The following is a 20,672-nucleotide window of genomic DNA, read 5'->3' as shown; positions in this document are numbered from 1 at the left end:
TTTCTGGACTTACATTCATGTAAGTCCAAAAAAGATGAGGACTAATGTTATTGGAAGCACCAAGTATTGTAATGCATATGAAGATTTCAGTATTTTGAAATTCCTTTTGGAGGATCAAAACAGCTTGGGGACACATCATGTCTGTTGTGGTTGTTTCAGGTCAACATAAGGCAAGAAATGGTTTTATAGTAGCTGTAAGTGTATCCTTTTGATATACCTTGAATATGGAGAGCACACAAACCATCATGAGGACTGCTACTTTTGAATTTTTGATATATGTCAAAGTTTAAAAAATCTGAAGATCAAAAAAGTGTAGCATAATCCAACATATCATCTGCTATTCCTTTGGTTCCACACAATGAAGACCTTCCAATTGCCGATTAACCTTCAAGAGAGGAGCAATCAAAATTGGATGATGAATCTGGTGAACAGGATAATTGGGATTCCACTTAAAAAACCTGTTCACCAGATTTATCATCCCTGAATCAGAAGAAGTATCTTGAAGTCTCTAGAATTGTTTCTGTTTGTTTGTTATTTGGTTTTTAGGAGAATTAGCAACTAAGGCCATATTGCTCCGGGTGCGGTGGTCATTCCCTGACCTTTCCGTATTTGGTGGTGACGGGCTCGAACCCTGGTCTAATCAAGAAGCGTGTGCTACGCACTGCTGCTCCTTCCCACCTGGCTACGGAGGCGCCTGAATTGTTTCTGAGGTTGCAAAATGGTTTCATTAAGTTCCCTTGTTGTGGCTGCCTCTGAAGCATCAGGGTAGGAAATCAGCATTACAGGAGAAGAGAATGAGCTGCTAGAATTCAGCTGCAGCCTGGTATATGCAATGTAATAAAGAATCCCTTGGTTCAAAGGAAAAAAAAAAGTCTTAATTGCACTACTCCATATCAAGCTGGGACTGAACAGATAACTGGAAATTGATCCTAAAGGTGACACCTTCAAGCATACACAATCTGTTTCCAAAAGTATCTGATGCAAAAATGAAAGATAGAATATTTATAGGTCTACAAGTGAAGCAAATATTGGCTTTACAAGGACTGGAACAGAAAATTAACAACATTCAGAGAAATGCCAGGCAGCCATTTTGCCTAGTAGTGAATGATTTGGCTAGTAACATTAAGAGCAATAAAGTTAATTGGAAATTATGGAAAAATGGGATGCAGAATGTCAATCAAGTGCCATCACTTGCTGTCTCACCTTGATTTTTTCAAACCAAATATGGGGAGAGAATCCACAATGACATCAGTCAACGGAGAAGAGATAACAAGGAAAGTGGGATAAAGCCATGATGGGCAACTATTTCTGGTTCCTGGTTCAGGATAATTACAATGACAACAAAAGATAAACTTTCAAATGTATATTTTTAAGAATTTTTTTTTTTTTAAATTAACTGAAGTAAGTTTTCTACCTTTTCATTTGTGATACTTTTTTCCTTGTTGTTTACTTGCAGGAAAGAACAATACTCTGTTCTATACAGAAGTTGAATACTATTAATAAATCTGATACAGTATTACTGCATATTTACTTTTTTTGCATTTCTGGGCAAATCACTATGCAAAAACTAAGGTCACATACAGAATCAGCAAAGATCAAATTCATAATGAAACAAAAAATGCAGATAAATAGAACCTTGTTGAAATTTTGTATAGCATTATAATCACCCAAAACACTGAAAGAACTGAATTTTTCCAGTGATTGCAAATCATACAGGCGATTCAAATATGAAGGTCAATATAATAAGGATGTTCTACATGAAAATAGAAAAAAAAAGTCCAGAGGCATAAAGCACTGTTAAGGAGTTATGCTATTAACAAACTGCATATAAGTGATAAGTTCATATGCAATACAATGAATAAAACTTTCACATCACCTCCACACACACATACAGTGGCCAATAAACATATGTGATATAAAAATAAACAATAATCAAAATAAACATTGTTTGAAACACAATTTAATGATATACCTGTATCATTTAATGATATTTCTGTATGATCAAAAACGCTGTTTGGAGTTCAGTGCAATTCAGATATCCAATTTGACTGCTATCAGCCCAGAAACATGTCTTTTGATATGTTAGAACATATCAAAAGACAGACAAGAATATGATTAAATTATATAGGGAACTAAAGAGAAAACTGTAAAAATAGCAGAAATGCCATTCTGGAAGGGGAGTACCAAGATGGTCATAACTTGTGTCACACCATGTTTTCCTACAGAAAATATCAACTATTTATATCAGGTGAATGTGGCAATTAGACGTTTTTCATGGCAGATCCAGTAGTGTTGATAGTATTCATTCTGCCATGCCTTGACCTGCATACAAAATGAAAGGGGGTGGGGAATCTAGTTCTGTCACACCAGAAGAAAACTGTATCATGGATACTAAAAGGAATACCTCTAACAATGTAAATAATGCTCAATGTAAACAAGGTACTTGTCAGTGTTCAAAAACACTGGTAATTAACAGTTTCCACAATGTCCACATTATTAATATTGAACTGTACTATCTGGAAATCATGTTTTCCCAACAGTTTGCAACTTCTCCACTGATCCAAAAATTTTTGACTGTGCATGTTATGCACCTCTTGATATGAAAGAGTTGACTCATCAGTCCATGGAGTACGTTGAAATTGTAAAACATCAGGACTGTCAACACACAATGTACAAGATCTATCAACAAAACTCCAACTGATTCTGGACAATTTCCTAGCTGAAGTGTTCAACTCATCTATATATGGTATAAATGATAATTTAATGCATACAGCATGTGCCAAATGAGCCTGCCTCAGTTCTGCTACAGCTCTCCCTTGGAGGAGATGAAGAGGAGGTATGAGGATAAGAACATATGAAGTGGCTGCATGGTTTGACCAGCCCATGGCAGAACACTGATGATAATGATAAACAGGGCAGCTGTCTCACTTGCCATGCTTCAAAGGGTTATTTATTTATTGTTAACAGCACTCAGGCTTCTCATTCGTAGTGTAATTGTGTACAAAAGTGTGCATTCACTAGCTGATGCTATTGCTCCTAGGCTCATCTTGGATGGCACTCAGATTTCTAGACAAGAATCACCGACTTCTAATCTCTCCTGGCATAAGCACCTCACAAATATTGCTTCCTTTTCATCAAAAAATCTTAAGTTCTTTTTTTCACTTATGGTGTTACTTTTCTTCCATACAGCAATTAAATCTGTACAAATCTCAAATCCGCTCTACCATTGAACATTTTTCCAATATCTGTGGTGGTAACTTAAAAACCTCTCTCTAGCTTCTGTGTCCTATTCAAAAGAGGACAGTCAAGTGAAATAATGATCAGTCTCATATGAACTGTCTCACAAGCATTCAGTTTCTGCTGCATGTCTTTTCTGTAGATAACTACATGAGTACTGTTCTTCTGAATTGGCATCTGTAATTCCACCACTCTTCCAAACCAATGTGAACACATGCTGCAACCAGTCAACATCCATTAACTGTCAAACTCACAGGACAAACTTTTCGTCTTCATTTATCCACTGTTTCTGTTCTCTAGATCAGTGGTTCCCAAACTACTGAGATCTACGGGCCCTTTCAAAAATCAAAAAAAAGTTTTTAGACCTATATATATATATATATATATATATATATATATATATATATATATATGTGTATAATGTATTAATAAGAAGTTGTAAAAAATGGTTACAGTGAAATTTATTTAGATGGTTTATGGACCAGTGACACTGCTATATATAGTAGAAAGAGCCCAGTGGCCATAATGGAATATAGGAGGTAGAAAGTGATGAACAGAACGGGAACAAAGTAATAAAACCAGAAATCAAAACTACAGAAAATCCAGAAGGTACATTAAAAATAAAAAGAATTTTTTTCTTATTATTTTTAATGTGAACACATGCTGCAACCAGTCAACATCCATTAACTGTCAAACTCACAGAACAAACTTTTTGTCTTCATTTATCCACTGTTTCTGTTCTCTAGATCAGTGGTTCCCAAACTACTGAGATCCCGCAGAATGCTCTACGTAAGTTGGGGAATTTCCCTCATGCTTGTGCAACGCTTGCAACTGTGCTCACTGCATTGATTGAATCAAAAAAGAAATGTTCGACGAACATGTAAATACAATTATTTATTAAATTTTTTATCTCATGCTCAGGAAAAATTACAAAAGCATGCAATTTAAAATTTTGAAATTATAAAATTACAAAAAAAGAGAGGAGAAGGCATAACATCAGTAAGTTTTACCTCTCCAGCATCGTTACCAGAATCGACGTCTTCAGCTGATAAGTATGCCGCCGAGGGTTGAGGAGATTTAAAAGGGGTCAGCTGCTAAACTTTACGAAAGAACATATTAATGGATGACTGGACGGTGGCTTTTTTTTTTTTCTTTTCATCATAGATTTCTTTGTAGCAAGCAAGCACATTGTTCACCACTCTGTTAACTTTTAAGAACCGTTCGCTGTCAGGATCCATCTTTTCAAACCATGCCATTGCCGATGCAATTTCATGAAATGCCCCTGCCATCTCTCTGGCGATGAAGCTTCTCAGCTGCTCATTTGGTTCATCTTGAGCTTTGTCAGCATTTTCTTCTTTCACTATTGCTGCCTGCAAGTCAATATGTTATTCGTTCGATAATTCCTTCTCTTCTTCCTCTATTAACTCCTCCACACCTTTGGCATCAACCTCCAACTTTTACAATCTTATCTGTAACCTCTTCATATGATTAGTCTTTTTCAAATCCTTCTTAACGTTTTACGTGCCTTGGGCATATTTTCTTCCATGCACTATTTAAACAACTTTTAGTAATTTCACCCCCAGGCCTTATTAATGTTTAAGATGGCGTGGTATATAGTGTAAGATTTTCAAAAGTCTCTCAACATAAAATTTTTCTCATCATCTACTGCAAACAATGCCTGAGCAAATGTTATCCATAAATAGTATGCTTTTAAATTCGAAAAAACACATTGATCCATATGTTGGATGAGTGAAGTTGTGTTTGGCGGTAGAAATATGAATCTCGCGTTCGAATTTAAATCATCTGGCTGCGTAGGATGTCCAGGAACATTACTTAATAGAACCAAAATCATGAAAGTAACGAACGTCGTTGTCTTTACAATATTTTTCAACCTCGGGAATGAAGCAGCTTTTAAACCAATCCTCAAAGAGAGATATCTCCATGCTCTCAGGTTCGATTGGAAATACAAGGGTAGGGTGACTTTATTGATGCCCTTAAATGCATGAGGATTTCCAGAATGGTACACAAGCAGTGGTTTTAATCTGTAATCTCCTGCTGCATTAGCCCCAAGCAAAGAGCGTGTCCCTATCTTTTGATGCCTTGAAACCTGGCATTGTATTTTCCTCTTTGGCAATGTATGTTCGACCCGGCATTTTTTTCCAATACAGAGCAGTCTTGTCAACGTCAAAAATTTGCTGCGTTGAATAGCCGCCTTCATCTATAATTTTTTCCAACACATCAAAAAATTTCTCTGCAGCTGCAGAATCGGCACTGGAGACTTCACCGCATACTTTAACACTGTGGAAATCAGCGCGATGCTTGAACTTATTAAACCACTCATTGCTTGCCACGAACTTGGGTTGGAGTTTGCCGTACTTATCCTTAATATCTTTATAAATACTTGTTGCTTTTGCTTGAGTGGTCATTAGACTCAGGGGACACTCGCTTCTGGATCTGATTTTCCATCCATATTATTAACAGCTGTTCCATCTTTGATATAGCACCTGGATGCTGTTTTGTGATCACTGTTGATCTTAAGTGCATTGATCCTTTGACATGTTCTTTTATACACACACTGTCCTTTGAAATAGTATTCACTGTTGAAGCAGTGAGACCTAATTCCCTTGCAATAGGTGACAAATCTTGTCCTGCTTCGTACTTCTTGATCGTTTTCATCTTCATTTCTAAATCAGTTTTGTTTTGTTTCCTGGCACTACCACCACTTGCACTTTTCGTTGGTCACTTTCCCTTCATCATTGTAATACGCAAATAGGAATGAAGAGAAGTTTCTAAAATTTGTTTTTTATATGATTGAAGATTTCAGCGAAGGGGAACACATTTCACCACAATAGCGTAAAAACCCACAATTGCAGTTATCGGATTATCGCAAATGCAATGAGATTGAGTTTACTACCCATTAATAATAAGATGCACTAACAGAAAAGCCCAACAAACCAGAAAGTGCAAATTGTTTTTATTGTTTTTTGGTCGTGACCTCCAGAAATGTGCTTTAGAAAAATATCACAAAGGCATTCAAAATTGATTCTTATAACGGGAACATATGATAACGATGAAATGTAGTGCAATTTCCATTATAAATATCACCTTTTAGAGAGATAAATAGCTTAGTAATATAGCAAAATGTTCAACTTCTAAGGACTTGGAACAAATTACAAAAAAATATATATATATTATTGGGTTCACATTACGATATTTTCTCGATACCTCCATTTATTCCTATGGGATGCAGAATACATTTCCACAAATTTTTTAAGTTTGCACAAGCCGGCTAAAACTTACGTAAAGTTGAATTTTCGTAAGTCTCAGTCAGTCGCGGTGTCTGTGTGTGTGTACACTGGGTTTTCTGAAAAGAAAATTCAAAGTTTCATGTTTAAAACAACAACTTTATTTATCATCAATTTGCTATACACAGAACGAATAATTTTAGCAGTTCTAGAGGGTCCGTTTTGGGACCCGTGGAACTGGTCTGAAGACCCCTGGGAAACTCTGCTCTAGATCAATCTTTCTTCCTTCATATGTATTTCCCAAAAATTACATTCTGCAGCAGCAATTCAGGAGGACTTTTGAAACTCTTGCAGATAAAAGACTACTGTACAAAGAGATGTGTGGAAATAAGGGTAAGATACTGCTCTGGATAGGGGGATAGTTGGTGAAAGAAGATGGAGAGTGGTTATCAGTGGGCACAGCACTTTGTGAACTAATGTTATTAGTAGAGTCCTCTAGGGTTCAATGCTGGGCCCATCGTTGTTTTCAATATTTATTAATGATATTTATGAAGGTTTATCAGACTTAATGTCTAAGTTTGCAGATGCTAAAGCTATTTAGCAGTGTGGTTAATGACAGTAATCAAGGTAAACTACTACAACATGATCTAGAAAAATTAAGCTGATGGGCTGAGAAATGGCAGTTGAAGTTTAACACTGACAAATGCAAGTTACTGTATACAGGGACTTGAGAAGGAAAACAGGCAATGTGTGTTATCAGACAGTCTAAAACACTGATGAATCCAATACCATTCTATTTTAGAAGATTTAGGAGAAGTCCAGTCGGCCTGCATCCCTAAAATCCACTCATGCACACTTTCTCATTGGTAAGCCCTGTTATGTTACTTTGGCGGCAACTGGCATGTAGAGTGGTTCTTTTCAAGATGCCTGGTCAGCATGAAGAGGAAAAGACCAAACCCTTAAGCACTTTATCACAACATGACAAAAAATATGGCCCTCAGTCCCCAGCAGATTTCACCCCCCCCTCTTACGGTAGCAAGAGGATCAGAGGGGAAGCAGAAGGTGCTAAGAATCTCTGGGTACGACTAGGCTGCCATGCATGGAAACTGAACTTGGCCTGTTACAATTTGAGATTGCTCATCAGTAAAGATAGGATATTACAGCTGAAAAAGGAATTAGAAAATGTGAATTGGAATATCACCAGCTTGGCTGAAACAAGAAGAAATGAATCACTTATAAGTTTATCAAGTGGAAATCTGCTGTACACCAATGGAACAGGCATTGAAAGAGTGAAGGTGGAGTTTGCTTTTTGGTCCATAAAAATATAAAAAAACAACATTATGAAATCCAAAAGTATATCACCACCAAGGGTGTCAAGATTACTACTCAGGATTTCTAAGAGGTACAAACTAAAGGTTATCATGTATATGCACCATCGAGCTATGATGATGAAGACGAAGAAATGTACACTGAAATTGAGACTTCTAGATGAACAGAAAATTCACTACACCATCATTATGGGGGACTTCAATGCTAAGGTTGGAACAAAAAACAGTACAGAAAGGGAAGCTGTAGGAAATTTTGGAATTGGTGAAAGACTTGTGGAATTTGCAGAATCTCAAGGAATGTCAATAATGAACACTTTTTTCAAGAAAAGGGTAAATAGAAAAGTGGACACAGAAAAGCCCGAATGGATTAACAACTAATGAAATTGACTTCATCCTCACAAACAGAAGATATATATTGTGAATGATGTTACCATCCTGAACAATGTAAATGTTGGAAGTAATCACAGAATGGTAAGATGCACACTTGATATAGATGTAAGAAAAGAAAGGAAAAAACTGACTTCAGTAAATAATACAGAGGTCTTTGAGATAACATAAGAGAAGAAAAAGCAGTATGTACTGGAACTTAAGAACAAGTTTGAGCTTCTGCAGACCTTTCAAGACCAAGATATTGATGAGGAATACAACTTTCTGAAAGTGATAAAGGACGAGAAACCTATAGGTAAAAAGAAATCCAAAGAAGGAAACATTAGTCAAGAAACACTTGTCATGATGAACTGAAGACAACAAGTGAAAAGTAAGATAAACACTGACAAGGCCAAAATTGAGTATACTTAGTTATGCAAAGCCATTAGAAAGAGACTCAGAGAGGACATAAGAAGATTTAACACAAGAAAAGTAGAACAAGCATTAAGGAAAAATAAAGGACTTAAATCAGCAGTCATGAGCAGTAATACAGAAAGACAAATGATACTGAATCTGAAGAATAGTGATTGTGTACTTATAAATAGCAGAGAAGGCATAATTCAAGTAGCAGAAGACTACTATAAAGTATTATACAGGATGATTCACTACCAGTGTGACAAACTTGCAGGAGGTGTAGGGAGCACAAAGACGAATCGGAATCACATAGCATTGCAGGGTCCGAAATGCCTTCGTCATGCGGTAGAGGACGTTGAACGGGAGGTCGCATGAACAGTGATCCCGCTGGAAGTCAGCATTTGCAAATCGGTTCCCGAGGCAGTAGGATGGACGAGTATTCAAACGTTGAACTGGCCGACATGCACCTCGCGTATGGAGCTGCGGACTGTAATGGGCGTGCCACTCTGCGCTTGTACCAGGAATGTTTCCCGCACAGGCGTGCTCCTCATCATACAATTTTTGCACGTGTGCACAGAAGGTTACGTGAGACTGGTTGTTTCACGAGAGGTACCATGAATCGAGAACGAACAACGGGGATGCCAGACAATGAGGAGAATGTCCTACGTCTTGCAGAAGGCAATCTGAGTATGAGTACTCGAGCGATAGGCCAACGATTGGGTATTTCCCAATCCACTGTATGGAGGATACTGTCAACAAACCAAATGAGTTCATACCATCTACAACGCGTCCAATCATTGGAGCCTGCGGATTATCCACTCCGGAGGACTTTTGCTACTTGGTTTCTTCAACAGAAACTGTTCGCAAATGCTGACTTCCAGCAGGATCGCTGTTCACACAACCTCCCGTTCAACGTCCTCTACCGCATAACGAAGGCATTTCGGACCCTGCAATGCTATGCGATTCCGATTCGTCTTTGTGCCCCCTACACCTCCTGCAAGTTTGTCGCACTGGTAGTGAATCGCCCTGTATAAGGAGCAAGGGAATGATGCCAGCAGTGGGAAAGATGAATCACAAATCTGTAACATAGAATAAACCCAATATCCTTCCTGATGAGATAGAACATGCATTGAAGAATCAGAAAACTGGCAAGACTTCACAAAATAGGAAAGATAGTTGTAGGATAGATGTGCAGAAGTTTGCCTTTAGCCAGTGGGTAGTTGGTTGATGGAATAGACTTCCATCTTTTGTTGTGGAAGTTGATAGCCTAAATAAATTTAAGGCTGAGCTGGACAGGTATTTGGAACAAACGGAGGGGTGAAATGGGAGTGTTTTTTTTTTTTTTTTTTTTGGCTGATGCTGCATAAGCTTGCATCATATGCCTCTACTAATGCTAATGCATTAGGAAAGGCCACAGCATGACCCCTAAGGATAATAATGCAATCACAATTTTGTTGCATAACAAAGGAGACAAATCAGAAATTGGAAACTATAGAACAATTAGCTAAGGTGATCTGATAGAGGTGTATAAAGCCTTGAATGGTTTGAGCATGCTCAATGCTGATGGGATTCTGCTTCTTGCTCAGAATAATCACCTGAGAGGGCATAAATTCAAATTGAGGAAAGACGGATGTAGGATAGATGTGCGGAAATTTGCCTTTAGCCAGCGAGTAGTTGGTTGGTGGAACAGACTTCCATCCCTTGTTGTGGAAGTTGATAGCCTAAATAAATTTAAGGCTCAGCTGGACAGGTATTTCGAACGAACGGAGGGGTGAAGTGGAAGTTTTTGGCTGATGCTGCATAAGCTTGCTTTCTTGCATCATATGCCTCTACTAATGTTAATGCTAACAGATTAGAAAGAATAATTAATGAGAATCAACCGAAAGAGCAAGCTGGCTTTAGGACAGGATTTTTAACTAGGATCACATTCACGTAAAATCCCAGCTAATGGAGAAAGCAAATGAATATAAAACACCGTTATGCCTGGCATTTGACTGCATACAACATAAAGCAATGTTTCGGGCACTGAAAAAACAAGGCACAGACACCCCATACATTATGATTTTGAAGAAAATATATGAGAATGCTACCTCCTTTATTAGACTAGACAAAGGCAGTAACAAATTTAAAACTGAGGAATTCGACAAGAAGAATATCTCTGAAGCTGTTACACTGGCCTTGAGGAAGCGTTCAAAAGATTGGCTGGTCGCAGAAAGAGAGTCAATGTGAATGGAGAGTACCTAAACCATTTACAATTTGTCAATGACATTGTGATCATAAGCCACAATCTCGAAGAATTAGAGGAAAACCTTAATCAGTTATGCAGCGTTAGCAAGGATTTCAGACTAAAGATGAATATGGCTAAAACAAAAGTACATAATGTTGTTTGTTATTTGGTTTTTAGGAGTATTAGCAACTAAGGCCATATTGCTCCAGGGATATGCGGTGGTCATTCCCTGACCTTTCTGCATCCTCCATATTTGGTGGTCACGGGCTCAAACCCCGGTCTAATCAAGAAGCATGTGCTACGCACTGCTGCTCCTGCCCACCTGGCTACGGAGGCACCAACAACAACAAAATTAATGATGAATAAGTATGCCACAGAAAGGGATATGACTGTTGAAGGAGTGGAAATTGAAAAGGGTGGATTCATATACTTCTCTTGGACTTGTAGAACAGTATCTAATAATGCTCTACAGGTGTTAGGTGGTATGATGCCCCTTGACCTGTTTATTATATACAGAGCAATGACTCATTGTTTGAGGAAGGGCCTTGCTATAGAAATACTGGGGATTTCCTCAAATCCAGCAAACTTAAAGATAGAAAAGACCAGAATTTGTGAGGAACTTGTAAAGGTGTGACAAATACATTGAGATGAAAGTGAGCACAGATTGGTTACTAGGAAATTTGTTCCTAAAGCTGATTTTGTTTCAAAGATTCAAGTTTTCCTGTAGTTTAAACCCTCTATGACCACATCTTATTTACTTATGGATCATGGTTTCCTCCATTCTATCCTCTTTCAAAGAGCATATACAGAGCAATGACTCATCATATTGCACCTGTGGAGGATTGGAGACATGGGATCATGTACTTTTCCATTGCCTATTATACTCACAGGTCAGATTGGACCTACAAACTGCAGTTCCAGATCTCATGGAGGCAATGTAAACATACTTGTGGAAAATAAAACTAATTTCAAGGCATTACAGATTTTCTCCACCTTGGCTTTCAAGAAGAGAACTGAGCTGAGAGCTCAAAATGCTAAGCAATTCACTTAATAGATCTTGAAAATCTAAAGTAATAGATGGAAATTGGCTTTGGGGCATAGTTGCCATATTGTGACAAGTCACCTAACCTAGAACCACAATATAAAACAATGGGTGCAATTTCTACATCTAGCATGACTAAGGCTATTCTCAGTGACTTCTTGGACGTGGACTTCAGGCGAAACGTGTTCGATGGCTCTGTATACTATCAACATTGCTGTTTTGGACAACTGGAGACAAAAGAATTTTCTGCTTTTTTCTGTGTTGGATATTACCCATTGGACACATCTGATCTGCTTTGGAGACTGAAGCAAGCATGTACTAATTACAATTAAACTACAGCTATGATTTTGTGTAAGTACATGGCTCTGAGGTGAGGACTTGTAAAGAATCTTTCAGTTTGGGAGAAGACTTAAAACGTAAGATGCTGTGTTGGCTGCCGTTGTGTTTGCCCGAGTTAGGCCTTGGCAACAACTAAATGTTTATATTGAAAATAGTGTAAATGATGTAATGTTAAAAACCATATTCATTTTGGTGCTTCTCCAGGCCTTGTTTAGACTCGGCAATATTATCACTAAACTTAATTAAGTTGTGATAAATTGCTATGATTTAAGCATAGAGTTCGCCATTTACCTAAAAATAGGTAGTGGTACTACTATGGGTAACTATGCCACTTTATTTTTATTATCATCTTTTTTTTTTATTTTATTTATTATATTTATTTTTTTTTTTTGCTGGCTTCCAGGTCTGGGAAACCTGGGAGCGGGATTGCTGGCACCCACCAGTATTGCATTACCTCCGGTGGGTGCAGGATTTTGTGCACATAGGCACGCAGGACAGTAGACCCAGGCCGGTTTCATCTTGCCTGGGGGCAGGCACCAGCTGCCCAGGTGTTTGCTGCTCCCTGGTGGTGAAGTGGCCTAAAGTTTCTACACCAACACAGAGAACAAAGGCGGAGATGGGCTACTGCCTTGGAGCCATCATGATACATGTACACACACTTCTCTTGGACAAGTCATTAGCTGTAACAATAATAATGGCTGGAAGTCAGGAGAAGAATAAATTTCAGATGGATAGCATTCAGGAAATAGTCACATACTGAGCAGCAACATCCCAATTTGTTTTAAGCATAAAATAATGAACCAATGTATACTACCCACCATGACTTTTTAAAATGGAACTTGGGCACTCACCAAAAGAATGGAAGAGAAGCTGAAAACTACACAGCAAAGAATGGAACGAATTATATTAGGAATCAGACTGTTGAATAAGAAGAGAAAAACATGGATTACGCAGAAAACATAAGTAAAGAACATTCTTATCAAAACTAAATAAAGGAATTGTGCAGGACATATCGGTTGAAGACATGATGACAGATGGATTAAGAAAATAACTGAATGGTGCCCAAGAGGAGAGAAAAGAAAACCTGGAAGACAGCAATGGAGACAGATGAAATTCAAGAGTTCGTAGGTAGTAAATGGATGGCCTTTGCACAAAACAGAAGGAGCTGGAAAGGCCTTCATACTGCAGTGGAACAAAAATGGCTGATGATAACGATGAACATCCCAACTGTGTGGTACTGTACTCGGCATAGTTGAAAATGAAAGACCTGGGAGTAACTGTGCTCTCAGATATGAAGTTCTCTGAGGAGTGCAGACAGGCTGCCAGTACAACTCATTCAGTTTTGTCAATGAGACAGGAACTTTGCTAGCAGGGATAAGGAGGTAATTATTCCTTTGTACAAGGCCATGGTTAGGCTGCAACCGAGTACTGTATACAGGTTTGGAGGTTTAATTTTAGGAAAGCTGTAGATTTGCTGAAATGGATACAGAAAAGGGCAATATAATTGGTGAAGGGAACAAAAGGGTGCTCATATCTAGAAAGGCTTCAGTTCTGCAAATTCCAGTGTCTGGAGACACTCAATCAGCTTGCCTGCAAGACCTGATTGAGGTGTTTAAGGCCTTGAATGAATTGAGAAAGCTCAATGTTGATGGCATTCTTCCTCTTGCTGAGACTACACATGAGGAGGCATTAATTCAAACTGAGGAAAGCTAGTTGCAGGATAGATGTGTGGACTTTTGCCTTCAGCCAGCAGGTGGTTGATCGTTGGAACAAAGTTCCATCTGTTGTTATGGAAGTGGATAGTTTGAATAAATTCAAGGAAGAAGTAGACAAATTCTTGGGGCAGATAGATGACGTGTTTTTTTTTTTTTTTTTTTTTTTTTATGTTCTACAAGCTTGCTATTTTGCATTATTTGCTACTACTAATACTGAAAATAATTCAAGTCTAATACAACAAATATCTTCTCAACAATTAACCTATGCATGGTTAGGTTAAGTTCCAGTACTGTTTTTCAGTTTGTGGTTTTTGTTAAAAATAAATAAAATTTGATTTCTGAATGTAAAACTGTCTTGAAATACTTTTCCTTATGTGTGATCCCTAATTTTATGTATGCCTCTATAATTTGGTCTTCAGTTCCTAAAACCACTGTTAAGACCTGCTTCAGTATTATATGTCGCAATTGTGGAATTTAAGATGAAAAGCTGAAAATTAAGAAGGTGTAAAATATTCATACAGCAAAAGAAATTTCTATGCAATGAGAAGTAGAATAAATTATGCAAACCAGATTACTAAAATGTCAGGCAAAGAAATGTAAAACTGAATATCAAAAGAGCACCATCCAATAAGACAGGATTGGTGACTTTCTTAATCAAACAATAATGAAGGTATAATGGAAACATTAACATTTCAACTATTTTGCAAATAAGTTAAGCATTTTAACTTTCATGGTTAACTTACATGGGAGTTCTGTATGGAAGTGGAGGCCAGAAATTAAGCAAACTAACAGGGAGCTAAATGATTTTGTAATAACTGAGAGCAAAGTGGAGGAGAAATTGTTGAAGTTAAACATAAGAAAGGCTCCTGGGTTGGATGGATCTAGCCAGTTATATTACGGGAGCAGCAAAGAAAGTAAGCAAACCCTTAGCCATAATTATGAGAGCATCCTTGGATTCAGGAGAGGACCCCACAGATGGAATGTATCCCCAATTGGCTAAGATTTAGTACTCTGTGCACCCTCTCTACACTCGCCGACACGGCAGTGATTGACGGGTGCTGACTCCGCCCAATGTCACGTGTTCTGCTGAACATACGGAAACATCTGGCACGCGTGCCACACCGTGCGTGTTACCCGTGTATGAATTTCGCTGTTAGAAATGTCACGTGGTGTTAATACTTGATTAGCATATTATTTAATTTTATCGATGCGTAATTATAAAACAAAAAAAGAAAAGTTGTTTGGTTTTGGAAAAGGCTGAATAATACGTATATCGGGGGTGTGGGGGCAGAAGCCCCCACAGAAACGGGGGCCTGGGGGCAGAGCCCCCAGAAAAAAAAAAAAAAAAAAAAATGATCCCCCTATTTGCGCTAAAAATAATAATCCCCTATTTAAATTTCCTAAAAAATTACTGTTTTATTTATTTTTTTTTCCTTTTCAGCCAATCTCATTGTTAACGCTTGTAAAATATAGCTTAGAAAAACGTGCATTTTTGTTTGTTTTATTTTTAATAATTGTTCATTTGCCATTCCTTTTCTTTCGCGAAAATTACCTTTCCCCCTCTTTTTTTTTTTCTTTTTGGTTCTATCCGACATATTCAAATGTCACGTGATATTTTGTGATCCACGAAAACCGTATTTTTGTAACTTGAACTTTTGAAATTATTGGATTTATCCTGTTTTCAGCCGCCGTATTTGTTGCTGTGCCACCCGCGTGTCACCTAGTACCGTTTGCCGAGGAGAATAGCGGGAACGCAGTGAGTGGGCGGAGTTACAATCAGTCAATCACTGCTTTCCCCCCTCTTCTCCTCGCCGCCATTTTGAAGGGTGCACCATCAACTAAATCTTAACCCCCCAATTCACAAAGGGGAGGATAAAAGGGTGATAAGTAATTATAGACCCGTTAGTTTAACCTCTGTTCCGGGGAAAATAATAGAGTCACTGGTTAAAGAAGCAATGCAGAATTATCTAAACCAACGGTTCTCAAACGTTTTGGTCTCAGGACTCCTTTACACTCTTAAAAATTATCAAGGACCCCAAAGTCTTAGTATTATTATGAAAATGGTTTTGACCTCAGACCCCCCTGAAAGGGTCTCAGGGATCCCCAGGGGTTTGCAGACGACACTTTGAGAACACCGCTGATCTAGACAACACTGCGGTTATAGTTCAGCCACAGCATGGGTTTGTTAATGGGAAATATTGTCTGACCAATCTGATTGGATACTACAATGTGGTCACAAAGGAAATGGACGCAAAAGACAATTTTGATATCATGTACTTGGATTTCCTGAAAGCTTTTGAAAAGGTTTCCTGATAGTGTTTGGAAAGCTTTCCAAACACGATCGAAAGCCTTTGAGATGTCAAGAGCAACTGCTTGCGTTTCACTGAACTTTTCCACTGAATTTGTTCACACATGAGTAACATAAGCCAGAATATCACCAGTAGATCGACACTAACGGAATCCATACTGGAGATCGTTGATCAGGCGGAAGGTTTGTAGATAGTTTAAGAGTTGTTGATTAACTGATTTCTCCGTTACTTTAGAAAGAGTAGAAGTAACTGCAACAGGACGAAAATTGGATGGGAGGGATTTGTCACCCTTTTCAGGAACTGGCTGGATATGAGCAAATTTCCAAGCAGAAGGAAAAACACCTTTGGAATAAGAAAGTGAAAAACAAAAGGCAGCAAAGAACAGGAGCAAGTTGTGGAGCGCAGGTTTTTAAACAAGTGGAGAAATAACATCTGGACCTGGAGCTTTCTTAGCATCGAAATTCATCAAAATCCTTTTGACAACCTTTTGATGGAAGACCACAGGAGGCATTGAATGGAGCAAACTGGGAATGGTGGGAGGTGTTTTACTAAGATCATTAATACACGAGTTGGAAGAAAAATGGGATACTAGCGGGTCAGCTTTATCCTTGGCTGAAGTAACAATAGAACTGTCTGGTTTTGACAAAGCTGGGAGCAGAGATGGGCAAAAGTTGTGACCAATAGCTTTGGCAAGAGACCAGAATGCTTGGCTACCATTAGAGCAAGAAGCAAGTTTTCTACTCTTAGCCTGTTCAAAATCTAGTTTAGACTGATTAATAACTGCTTTAAAACTGTTGCGAGCTCTGGTGTAGGCAGAAAATGAAACTGAAAATTTGGAAACAAGTTAATTACGATATGCAACATTCTTCTCTTGAACAGCCTTAGCACATTTATTGGAAAACCAAGGTTTAGATAAAGGACGAGATTTTAATGTGGAATGTGGAATAAAGGATTCCATTCCTACAATAATTTCACTGACATGATCTGGGAAAATGTTGACATCACAAGTTTTGAAACAGTAATCTGACCAAGGAAAAGAAATCTTGCAGGTCATCCCATTTTGCGTTTTGAGTGATAAGCTTTCATTCATGATAGTTTTTGATTTATCACTGTGGTGAAAGATTTCACAAGCCTATCTGCCCATTTTAGACTCACGTGTCCATTGCTTAACTGTGCCATATGATGGATCAGAGTCCTTAAACAATGTCTCTCTGGATATATTAGCTGGGTTAACTTTTTCCTTTTGCAAATATCTATTTACTGCTGTAGCTCTTATGGCTCCATTTTTCAAACTTCAGCATACTTTACAATAATTACACACAACTGAAATTCAAGGAGTTGAATTTTTATACACTAACTACATAACATTAATTTATAATATTTTCCATGGGAGTCATAGGACTTTTTCATTTGCTCCTTGTATTAAAGTCTAGAAAGTTTAAACAAATTATACAAAAAAAAAAAAAAAAAAAAAATCCAAATTTTTTTTTTTTGTTCCCAACACCTGTACACAGACAGGCACTGTTATTAGTTCAGCTGTTTTAATGCAGTGAAAAAGTTAACTGAAAGCCACAATCAGTGATATAGAAAATAGTCTCCATCCTCTCATTGCCCTTTTTTTCTGTCCTCCTGTATACAATGTATATGGAAAAGAGGTGGTGTCCTCCATACAAAGTTCTAAACTATGCTACTAGCAAGGTTGCAAGGCACTGAGTATGAAAAACAAAGCTAATACCATGTTGTTTACAAAATCAATGAACACTAAGGTTTTGTAAACAGATTTTGAAGATTGTCTTTCTGACTTAAATTTCACTTTTTTAAATATAATGCCTAATGTCATCAAGTAGTATTTTTTTTTTTTTTTTTTTAAATAGGGTGGTTCTTTTGTTCCAATCCAATTAAACACTGCATCCACTGGCAACGGTCTATTCAACTATCCACCCAACTATTTACTATTTTGGAATCTAATTTTACCTACTACTCACATAGTACAGTATACAAGTCATTACTGTCTAAACAGCAATCCATACATGGCATGTGCGAGCCACATTATGTTAGTTTTTAAATTATGCACTTATAGCTACACCATACTGAGTTACTTTCTATAATATAACATGTATAACAAAAGCAAACATTTAAATAAATATTCATTACCTTTCGAAATACCCACTCATACCGAATTCCAAATTACATTTCTTGTTGGTTCCCAGTCATTTCACATCAAAGCCTTGAAAATTCAAAAACCATTTCTCGCAAATGACATTTGCTTCTAAACTACAGTCGATTCTCTTTGTGACATGACATACATAGAAAATATCTTTCTCTCTAGAAAGATACGTCTTCTGCACATTTAACATATGACACATCTTTAGGTATACGAACTACCAAGCCAAAGACTACAAAATCATTAGCGATTAAGCACTCAACACAACATGCCACTACAGTCAAAACACGATCGACAGAATCCATTTTGCAAACGTAACGTGGATTGGTTATTACTATAGGTAAGAGATGATAAAACCCTCGCTGCAGTTGGTTCGGTTACAATTTGTTTAAGAAACGTTGCCTACATACACATTCACTTTTAGTTTGATATAACACAGTAAATAAACGAAGCCTCGTGTTCTTGCTGCAGATCAACAACAAAGAATAAAGTTCAGCTACCAGTTTGAAAACCGATATCGACACAAAAGATATTGCGGCGAAATACCAAGACAGCCGTTTTGTAAAAACGTCACTTGTTCATTTAAAAATGATGCTGTAAACTTCTTAAAAACTTAAGAGTTCAATTTAAGTTTTTAATTCTCGCATTCATTGTAGCTTAATAAATAAACAAAAAATTATCAGACAAACGAACCATCTAAAGTGATCACACGGCCTGATTTTTTTGCCAGCAAGATTTGTAGACAGTTCCGAATCTGCCATGCCTCTTCCCTTTGGGAGTGCACCGAAGGGAGGAGAGCCTGGACGCTTGTATTGGCATAGCTGTTATAGAGCATGGGAAGGGGGGCAACATTCGTTCATGAATCTCCCAGGGATTGCAGAATTTGCAGTTTCACGCTAATGTCTATGGCCTATCAATAATAAATGTGCGTGCCTTTCTTAAGACACATTATTGCCAACCCAGGATTGGTCGTTCCAAATGTATTCACTGTGCACTTTCAGTGACCAACTAGCACTTGAGATCCACTCGTTATCACTAAGATAATCGGATCACGTTCTTTAGAGTCTAGCTACTAAGCTGTTGTATAGATGGTGAACCAAGGCAAATAAGGCCAACTATTGTAAAAATACCATGGATCCAGGAACACACTGGAAATTTTTTTTTCAGCTATGCAACTTCGTAAGGGAAGAGGAAATTATAAAGGCAGCAATGTTTTCCATTTGTAGTGGAAATTGGTCTAGGTTACCTTGTGCTTAAAATGTTCAGTTAAGATTATCATCTAAACTGATGTCCAACGGTGGGGGGAATGGCTGAACAAAGAGGTCCCGTATGATTAACGTCCTTACCCATCTGTGCTTACATCCATGTAAATTGTATGTATTTTATGGTCAGTTTACTTGCTCGGTAAGTCTCACACCTGGAACATACGCGAGCAGCACACAGTGCTTCTGCACATGTGAAAAAGGCCTAAATTTAAATTCCGTAGTAACAGAACAGTGGCGAAACTATCATCGTGCCAAGTTTTCACTGAGGTGGAGAATGCTGGTCTGATATTTGCTAAAGACTATGGTCCGTCTGAAATATTTAGTTCTTGAATGATATGATATGGTTATTAAAGATCACTTGGAGGGTCATTGGAAAATCTTGTGGAACGGAACCAGAATTTATACTTTCACCTCAGTTGCAAGCACAGTAAAAGTGCAACCACTTTCTGACCATAACAAATTATGTATTTTTTAAATAATTTTTCTGAGAAGGAACGAATGGCATGTTTTCATTGGTTTCCTTCAAAAGGACAACATATCCACTTGGTATTGGCGGATAGATACCTTTAAACTATATTTCGTTTTGATAAGTCTATAAAAACACTCAAATCGTGTAGAGCATCAATTAAGCCATCAAAATAACTACAGAAAGTGAAATCTCCTATCATAAAGAAAAACTATATGAAACCTATTTACCGCTGCGATATCCTTTGGTAAGTCCTTTAAAGGTCACGTAAATGCCCAAACCAATTATTCTATTGAATATGAATTTTCCTCTATGCCTGATTCCATGCTTAAATTTCTTGAATATTCATCTGTCTTCTGACATCTTTTGGAAATTATTTTGAACTGAAGTATAAAAGATCCGTCAAAATACACTCCACGAAATCTAGACTAAATAATAATAAGACCACTAAATGATTTGCAAAATAAAAAAAATTTTATACTATTTTTATTTTGACTTTCTTTGAAATTACACTGAAATGACAAAATTTATCGGATACCTGGTTCCTGGACGCGA

At 37.6% G+C, this 20,672-nt stretch overlaps 1 protein-coding gene across 4 annotated transcripts in view; it reads right to left on the bottom strand.

The window, feature by feature from the left end:
* LOC150083310 (uncharacterized protein C2orf42 homolog) overlaps nt 1-19,149 on the bottom strand; it is a 191,033-nt gene extending 171,884 nt beyond the window's left edge. For 3 of the 4 annotated variants that reach the window (XM_090377169.1, XM_090377167.1, XM_090377170.1), the window contains exon 1: nt 18,377-18,670. The gene's annotated coding sequence lies outside the window, so the exon portion shown is untranslated. Of the gene's footprint in view, nt 1-18,376; nt 18,671-19,079 lie in introns of those variants that run through there. The other variant, XM_090377168.1, reaches the window with a different exon arrangement.
* Between the last annotated feature and the right edge of the window lie 1,523 nt (nt 19,150-20,672).

This window comes from Mastigoproctus giganteus, chromosome 7 (assembly GCF_048544385.1).
Source record: "Mastigoproctus giganteus isolate SK-2022 chromosome 7, ASM4854438v1, whole genome shotgun sequence".
Lineage (NCBI taxonomy): Eukaryota > Metazoa > Arthropoda > Arachnida > Uropygi > Thelyphonidae > Mastigoproctus > Mastigoproctus giganteus.
The sequence above is the reverse complement of the archived record's forward strand: the minus strand, read 5'-3'. Positions and strand labels throughout refer to the sequence as shown.